Below are 9,680 nucleotides of genomic sequence, written 5' to 3' on the forward strand. Positions count from 1 at the left end.
ACCAGGTTGGCTTTGAACTCGCAGAGATCTGCTTTCCTCTGCATCCTGAGTGCTGGGATTAAAGGTGTGCCCCTTTGTTTTGCTTTTGAGGTAAATTCTTACTATGCAGCCCAGGCTAGCCTAGAACTCACTGTGTAGATGACAGAGACCTTATACTTGTGACGATTCTCTTTCTGTGTCCCAAATGCTAGGATTACGGAAGACTACCACCTTGCTCAGACGGCCTGCATCTCTTTATAAATTACATTTAATGTGTGTGTGTGCGTGTGTGTGTTTGAGAGAGGAGAGGGAGGAGAGGGAGGGAAAACATGCATGTATGTCACATGTGTGTACAGTGTACATGTGGAGCTCAGAGGACATCTTGCAGGAGTCACTTCTCTCCTTCCACCATGTGGGCCTTAGAGATGGAACGCAGGTCATTAGGCTTGGTGGCAAGCGCCTTAGCTTACAGAGCCATCTCACTGGCCCCTGGTCTAGACCTCTTGATCCTCCTGTCTCAGCTTCCCGAGTGCTGGGGTTGCAGGTGCATGCCACCACACCCAAGCTCACAGATGGCTGTTCTTTCCATTGACACAGTTCCCAGCTCCCAGTCGTGGGCCCTCTCCTGGTAGCTCCTGACAATAAGCATGCTTTTTCTGTCTCCCCAATCGCCCTTCCAGGCATCACACCAGTGTAGAGTTGGGAGGGTGAAGGGTTAGCTTCCCCGCCCATCTCCCTACCATCACATGTAAAAATATAGTGATTCTGCTCCGTCACTCACACAGTCAGATGGGAATACAGTATGCGCACGACCCATCATTCATAGCAGGTGCCCTTGGCAGTCTTCCTGCTGCCCACCGCTCCCTAGCGTCCCTAGCATCCTCAACTCCCGCCCACTCCCCAAATCTACCTCCTCCATTACTGACAAATTATCTGAGCCACACCTCGCGCTCACCATAGCTAAAGCCCTTTTGGGAGCACATCCAAGTCCATACCCTCCTCCTTGTGGACCCGACAGCATCCGCCTCTCAGAAGTTCAAGGCCACGCCCTCACCTTAAACAGTATTTTCCCAGTGAGAATTAGCCTTGTCCAAAAAGTGGAGGACATGTGCTGCGGGCCTGCGGGCAGCCCCTAGTCTTCAAGAGCGCTGTTAAAAATCTAAACACTGGAAGATTATAAATAAGACAGATCATGGAACGTGGCTTATTTTTTTCCCCTCGGAAAATCTGGCATTGCAGAAACCACACTTCTTCCCAAGGGGCATGTCGCCGAAGGGGGGCGGGGTGTCCCCTGCCCTTCAAGCAGATTTTTCTTATGCCTCGGCCCACCGCCATGTTTATCTTCTGTCCTCGAATCCTGCAGGCTTTCAGATATGTGGCCTTTGCATTTTAGGGGCCATTCCCACCTCTCACTACTTTGTTATTATGAATTTGGGCCCGAAATTTCCAAGGCTCACTGTCTGCAGTATTTAAATTATGGCTGTTCCTGGAGAGGCAAGGCAATCCAGACGACGAGGATCTCCAACAGGAAGGGCTAATAAGGCTGGAGGGGGCATTCGAGGCCAACAGAGTGTTTCTTCTTATTCGGTTTTATCTTATTTATTTTTCCAATCCTAAGGCTCGAACCCAGGGCATCTAGCACCAAAACACACCCCTAGTCCCTGTAGGGGTTTAAACCAAGAACTTTGCATATTAGAAACACAGCTCCGCGAGCCAGATAAAGCCCCACACTCCCTCCCACAGAGAAGCTGGTGTAGTGAGAGGTCCAGGAGGACCAGGGATGCTGCAGCCGACCTGCCTGTGCCAGAGGCTACGGGAATGGCTGGGGCACTGCAGAGAAAAGATTTTGAGGCATCCCTGAGAAAGTGTGGGTACGCTTGACCTTGGCGGAAAACACGGCAGGCACCTCGGCTACAGTTCGCTGGTTCTTCCCTCCCTCCCCTCTCCTCCCTTTTTCTCCTGTGCAGAGGACTGCGGAGGAATCCCAGCCTGGCTGGAGAACCCACCCACGCGACTGCGGCACGCGAGGGGCGGGGGCGGGAGGGCGGGGGAGGGCGGGGATGCCCGTCTTCCCTGGAAGGCCCTGGAGGGAGGTGAGGGGAAGCTGATCACGTGGTACCGCCACCAGGCGCGGCAGGATTGGCGGGTCTGTCTGCCAGGGAGCCAAGAAAACCCGTGTCCCCCTCCCCTGGTGGCCCCGCGGGGCTCACTGGCCCTGCCCGTCTGGGAAAGGTGGGGAGTCGTCTCCCACTAGAGATCTAACCAGTGGTCGGGTCCCTAAGTGTTCTGCCCCCGCAGTCTGCGACTCTGGAAACTCATTGCTTCCCCTTACCTTTCCAGCTTCGCTTCTTCCCACCTGCCGGCGGTTCTGTGGAGCCTGCCTGGAGACCAGCTTTATTTGGGCTAACTGAGCACGTATCTGCTGATTTACCTCAATTTTTCGGTTTAGGTCAATTCAGTTTAACCAGACTAGGGAGGGCGAAGAATACCAAGAAGCTCTGCACACTCTCAAGCCCCACACATCCAAATCTCCCTCATCTGCACTTGCCCCTCAAAGCAGAAAACGGAGAGCTAGCTATTTCTAAGGCTGCTCGCGTGAAATCTGTGAGATTAAAAAGCCTGTTAAATTTATTACTAAATCTTCAATTCTTGTTTTTATTCAAATCATTAAATATTTAAGCCACTCTTTTTCCCTCCTTTGCATTTATTCTGACTTGTAATTAGGATTATTTGTGTGGTTGTTGCTGAACGGGCTTCTGCCTGGAATGTAAGTCCCACGAAGGAGGAGGGGCGTGTGTTTCGTTTATTTCATCACTGGAACAGCAGCACACTCCGGGTGTAGGGGGTTTTATATTTTCTCTCTCTGGAGATAATAATGAACCAACAGTAGGAAGATGAAAAAGAGAAAGAGCAGGGCCAGGGTGATGGCTCAGAATACAAAGGCACCTACTGCAGAGTCTGACCACCTGAGTGGGATTCTCTGGACCACAAAATGGAAGGAGAGATCTAACTCCCCAGAGTCTCCCTCGGACGTGGCATGCGAGCATCCACAAGCACTCAAAATAAATGAGAGGAAAAAGCAAACAAAATCTGCTGTGTTGGTGAGGCTCTGGGTTCACACATACACACACACACACACACACACACACACTATATACAGAAGCAAAAATCTACGAAGTGTAAACCTTAAGGGAAGGGCCAGATGGTTGACATTTATTAAACATTTTGTGTTACCCAAAGGACTAGGGTTTGGGGGTTTCCTGGGTGTGGGAAGGTGAGGACTTAAGCCAAGGGAGTGCAGGAACGGAGTTATTTGATGACCAGAGGCTGCCCTACCAGGCAGGTAGCACCTCAGAAGGCCACGTGATCACCTCTGCCTGGGGAGGTGCTCCTGGGCAGATCCAGGGACTCTCAGAGGAAGCTTCCATCTGCATCTGCTGCTTTCTCCACTGGTGCAGACTGATGGGAACTTCTTCAGCCGAAGAACAGATTTCCAGAGCTATTTCTGGGTGCAGTTTCTCAGAATAACCATCTTGAAATATGGCAAGGAAATATATTTAGGAGAGGTGTAATCTGGGGACCTCCATGACACATAGTAGGTGTGTAATAAATGTTAATTGAATACATGGTTGGATGAATAGAAGCCACTAGTGTGCTGGGGGAGGACACAGATTTTATAATAAAACACCGTTTCTTTTCCATCCATCAGACACACCCAAGCCTTCTCTCTGAGTAAGCCTCCATTTCTACAGTTCCTTTCATCTCAGGCTAGCAAGCGTCCTATGTCTAGAAAAAAGGACCCCGGCACTGGAGGAATAGGTGTAGAGGTGCCGGGAATTTAGAAACCTGGGTTCCCGGGCTGGTTTTGCCACCTGGCTATGTTGTTCATAGTCTCCAGCTCTCTGAGGCTCCATCTTCCATCTGAAAATATGAGGACAGTGATACCACCTCACAGGGCTACCTAGCAATATGAATGGGAAGGACGGGAGTACCGAATGCTGCTCTTTACAGTACTGTTTTATATAGCAGGGAAACCACACCTCCAGTGCGCCTGGAGCAGAACAAAGTATACCTGTTGAACAAAAGCAATTCTTAACATTCCTTTCATTCTCCAACGTGTCCTGGTTTAGACAGACTGGGAAGAAATGTCACACTAGTTATCTGTATTGCTCCCTGGGACACAGAGGAACGTCTGATTGGTGTAGCAGGCTTTCTTGAAACCTCAGCCCCCAAACCATGACATGGAGACTTATTATTAGTTGTGAATGCTCAGCATTGTCTTATGCTTGTCCCACCAGCTCTTATAACTTAATTTAACCTGTTTCTCTCCATCTACATTTTGCCTGGAGGCTTTTTACCTTTCCTTCCTTATATATGTCCTACTTTCCCTCTTCCTCCACCTCTGGCTGGCTGGCCCCAGGCATCTCCCTCGTTCTCTTCTCCTGCTTAGGATTCTTTCTCCTATTTATTCTCTCTGCCTACCAGCCCTGCCTATCCCTCTACTATTTAGCTATTGGCCATTCAGCTTTTAATTAGACTAGTCAGGTGCCATATGCAGGCAAACAACACATCTTTACATCGTTCAATGCAGCAGCATAAACAAATGTCACACAGCTTTACAGAAAGTAATATTCCACAACATAAACAAATGTAACGCAGCTTTACAAAGTTAAAGCAATATTCCACAACAGATTGCAGAAAGAATAGTGAGAACGAGCCTGGGAGTGTTCTTGGGATTACATCAAGAGCAGAAGACTGGGAAGGGCTTACCAGCTGAGGGACCAGCAAGACAGTTCCGGGAAATGAACAACACAATGAGAGCCAGAGGTCATGGAAGGAGATGAGGATCATACAGGGGAGATCTGAATCAGCGACTTCTCAAAAGAGATCAGCTGAGGAACTGGGGATAAATTCTAGGCACTAGAGCTAATGAGGTCTGAACCAGAGCAGGGCCTGTAAATCTGGGGAAGTGAGGAGCTGAATGCAAGAATCACAGCATAAGTCAAAAGCAAGAGGATTTCCAGGTGGATGAGAGGCCATTCACGAAGCATAGAGACTAGGGGAGAGAGAGTACAGGAGACCCAGGAGATGAGAGTTGAGCCAGGCCAGGCAAACTGAGCATTCATCACTCCAGACCACAGAAAAGGTAAAGCTCACAGCAGGTAGAGGTCATTGGTGCAGCCAGAGGAAGGAACTGGAGGCCCAGTCAGTGTTCAGGTAGCATCTGATTAAAGCGGGAGTTCACGTGGCTACAGAGATGGCTCTCCAGCACTTGCTGCTCTTGTGGAGGACCTGGGTTCAGTTCCGGTACTCACACAGTGACTCACAACTGTAACTCCAATCTGTAACTTCAGTTCCAGCGGATATAACGCCCTCTTCTGGCTTCCATGGGCACCAGCACACACAGCCTGGCTCAACCATGAGAACCTGTTGCCAACAAACAAACAAACAAAAACAACAACAACAACAACAAAAAACCGGCTGGGGGAGAGAACTGGCCTGGCATGATGAATAAGGCCCTGGCATTAATGATTCCCAGCAATGCACAAACAAATAAATAAGCATAAAATAAATGTTAGCTTTTCTGAGCAACCTCGAAAGGCAACAAAGAGCTCAAAACCAAAGCCCACAATAAAAAAAGAGTCATTTGTAATAGTCCAATAGCCCCTTTAGTCACCAAGGCCACTACAGTGAGGACTCAGTTCCAAGGTCAGCTGACACAAGTGTGCTGGAATAGCTTTATCCATAGACTTTTCCTACGATACAAATTCTAGAACCTAACAACCCGTGCACTTACACTGTTGAAACTCTACATGCCAAACTGGCCTATCTGTACTCATGCTTCAGAAAGATACTGTCCACATGAATCCATGGGGTGTGCTGGACAGTGGTCTGGACAAATGAGGAACCTGGTTGTCTTTTTTTTTTCTTTTTTTCTGGATTTTCGAGACAGGGTTTCTCCGTAGCTTTTGGTTCCTGTCCTGGAACTAGCTCTTGTAGACCAGGCTGGCCTCGAACTCCCAGAGATCCGCCTGCCTCTGCCTCCTGAGTGCTGGGATTAAAGGCGTGCACCACCACTGCCCGGCCTGGTTGTCTTTAAATAGGAGCTTGTGGTCCCTTAGGGGGTGACAGGAGTACGCAGAGTCAGCCAGAGCGTTACTTTCCAAGAGATATTTATCTGGGATGGTGGAGAGAGAACCTGGAGCTGAGTCTATGTCTGGTGGGTGGTGGTGGTTGTCCCTAGGATCTGTGAGCTGGCTTTAATCACCAGTAGTGGTGCTCACCCTTGGTGATGGTGAAGCCTATAGGGCTTCTGAACCTTGCTCTGTCACACTCATCTTCAGTGGCCAGTCCCAAGAGATCAGGAAAGAGAATTTCTACTCGGAGTTAGGGCTTGGCACAGCTGGCCTCTGCCCAGCGACTAAAGGACATCTAAAGTTCCAATGTCTGCCAGGTGTGATGGTGCACCCTTTGTGCCCATCACTCGAGAGACAGAGGCAGGTGGATTTCTGTGAGTTTGAGGCTGAACTGGTCTACATAGTGAGTTCCAGGCCAGTTAAGGTTACATAGACCCTGTCTCAAAATACAAAATAAAAATGAAATTCCAATATTCCTTACTGTTACACAGTAGACAGGTTCTCAGTGGAGCGTGTGGATTAGGGCATGTGTTGATCCAACTTCTTTGTATGTATGATTGTTCTTGATCCAAACAGTGCCACGCAATCTAGCTGCCCAGCAGAGTAAAGGCTGAGCTCTTCAACCTGGCATTCTAGACTTCTGGCCCCAACCTATCTCTGGTGAATATTTTATATTCTATGTGTTCACTGGTCCTTCCTTTAAAAGTTATGTGTGTAAGTGTTTTACCTGTATGTATGTCTATGTGCACAAACATGTAGTGCCTGAGGAAGGGAGAAGAGGACTTTGGATTCCCCTGGAATTGGAGATACAGAGAATTGTGAACCACCATGTGGGTTCTGGGCATCGAACCTCTGGAAGAGCAGCCAGTGCTCTTAACCACTGAGCCGTCTCTCCAGCTCCCCTCCTTTTCTTATGATAGCTCGGCCCCTCCCTCTGGAGACTTGTTCCTTCTCCTGCTCATACAGCACAGGCTGACAGTGCTAACAAATCTGAGATCAATCATTGTAAATGATGAAGGTTTATTTTGCCACACAGATTCAGAGGCTTCCATCCACGACTGGCCCAGCTGCTTTCGGGCTTATGGTGCTGTAGGGAGTCATTGTGAAGGAAGAGATCTGCATGGTGATAACGGCCACCCACCAATGTGAAAACAGGATGTCACTGAATGGCATGGAGGTTTTATGATTTTCTTTAAGCCACAGTAACAACAAAGAAGCAACTGACATGAAAGGAAGCAATGATGAAAGATGAATGCAGGAGCTAGAGGTATCCCTGGATGCAGCTGGTCCGCAGCTGGTCCACAGCGGTCCTTGGGCCAAGCTATTGTGGCACCAATGGCTCACAGGGTTACTCGAGCCAAAAATCTCTCTTCGGACCTCCACGCTCTTATGCCAGGCTTTTGTTCCTGGCACCTGATGGAGTCATAATACAGAACTTTCTGTGCTGGCCTCTCTGTCATATCCTTTCAGATATTCCAGTTACACCCTGCTGTTCGTACTTCCTCAGTCTGAGTCTGCCTTTGCCTTCCCACTATGTGTTTCCTTCTGGCCTCCTCGTTTTGGAACTTTCCTCTCCTCCCCTTATAAACTTGTCCGCTCTGACTGAGGCCTTGCCACCAGAGCACTTTTGCATGAACGCCACCCCGAACCCCTGAGCAAAGCCTGCCATGCCCTTGGCTGGCCTGTCCTAGGCTGTGTGTGCATACCTTCATCGCCTTGTGTTCCAGTGGTTTGCTTTCCTACCTGTAACCCCAGAAAACCATATGCTTCATCTCTAGCATGACTCTGGCTTTTGCCCAAGAGTTGTGCAAAGGAAGTATAATGGATATTTACTGAATGAGTGAGACTCCCTTCTCCCCTCATGCCATCTCCCTGAGTCACTACTCAGTTTCTAAAGACGAGAAAGAGAATAAACGGTGAGAGAAACTTGCCCTATTCTCTTCAACGGTGATGATTCAGGAGAGAAACACCTTGGGAAATGGGGCCACTGCAAAGCCCAGTGGCATTTAGAAGAGGTCTGATTTCTGCTAAAGCCCTGGTAGTGGCACCGATGAACGGAGGCTGACTCTGTTTGGGAATCTGTGCCCAAGACAAGCACTTGGTTTTTTTTTTCAACAAGCTAGAATTCTTTTCATTCTTTCTCCTTTCTTTTTTATTCTCTTTCATCCTTCCTTCCTTCCTTCCTCCTTGCTTGCTTACTTCAATAACGTCTCATGCAGCCCAGGCTGGCCTCTTGGGACCTCCTGCTGGAATTAAAGGCATGCACCACCGTATGCCAGAGAGCAAACTAGAATCTGACGGCTGTTTCTCAGCTGCACAGGGAGCTGGACCTCAAGGTGTCTGGCTGGAATTGGGATCCCCCTGCCCTTTGGCACAATCTGACCAAGAAACAAGGCAGTCCTCTTCCCCATCCTCCTCCAAGGAGGATGGGTCCTGATAGCTGTGGGAGAAAGAATATTACCCACTACACAGCCTACCTTTGCCCGACCTGTTCCAGTCTCTCTTGCAGTAGACTGCGCCTGTGTGGCCAGTTATGGCGAGCTATCTGGGAGTGGGAGCTGAGGCCTTTAGCTGCTGATGAGCAGTCTCCAGCCCTCTTTCTCGCTGGGGCAATCTGAAAGTCTGCTCTCAAGAGGAGGGAGTTCAAGATGGAAGTGGCCTGACTATATAAATGAGAAAGGAAAGTTAACAGCTAGACGTGGTGGCACACGACTCATCCCAGGTCCTGGGAGGCAGAGGCAGGCAGAACTCTCTAAGTCTAGAGCCAGCCTAGTCGACACAGGGAGTTCCAGGACAGTCCAAAGGTGCCATAGTGAGACCTTGTCTCCAAAAAAAGTAATTTTTAGTAATTTTTTAAAATGTAACTTATCTTGGAGAATACCTTGACTCATAGCAGATATATTAACTTTTCTTGTTGCTCTGAAAAATACTTGATAGAAACAGCAGGAAGGAGGAAGGGCTTACTTTGGCACACAGTCTGAGTGTACAGACAGACTATGGAGGAGATGTCATGGCAGCGGCAAGTCCTGATCGCATTGCATCCGCAGTCAGGGAGCAGAGAGAGAGAGGGGGGGGGGGGAGAGAGAGAGAGAGAGAGAGAGAGAGAGAGAGAGAGAGAGAGAGAGAGAGAGAGAGAACGAGCTGCTGTTCAGCTGCTTTCTCCTGTCTATTCAGCTCCAGGGTGGGTCACAGCCACGGGATGGTGCCACCTGCCCTTGGGGTGGATTCTTACTTCTCCTCTCTGCTATTCAGAAAACACTGTCATGGATGCAACCAGAGATGTGTTTCTGTGGCAATTCTAAATCTAACCAAATCAGACAGACCACCGCAGCAGGTTTTACACAAGTGAGGAAAACACACCTGTGCTAAACCTCTGAGCTCTCTGGTGTATCTGCTACCACAACAGAACCTAGCCTGTCCTGATCACCATACAGACACTCATTGTTGCTTTAGCTATATAGCATCAAACCTCTTTCCTTCTTAAGGGTAACCCTTTATTGGACCTTACTACCTTAATACCTCATGTTGGATTCCTTAGGATGGCCAAACCCAGCGGTCATTTCT

This window comes from Microtus pennsylvanicus, chromosome 13, assembly GCF_037038515.1.
Source record: "Microtus pennsylvanicus isolate mMicPen1 chromosome 13, mMicPen1.hap1, whole genome shotgun sequence".
NCBI lineage: Eukaryota > Metazoa > Chordata > Mammalia > Rodentia > Cricetidae > Microtus > Microtus pennsylvanicus.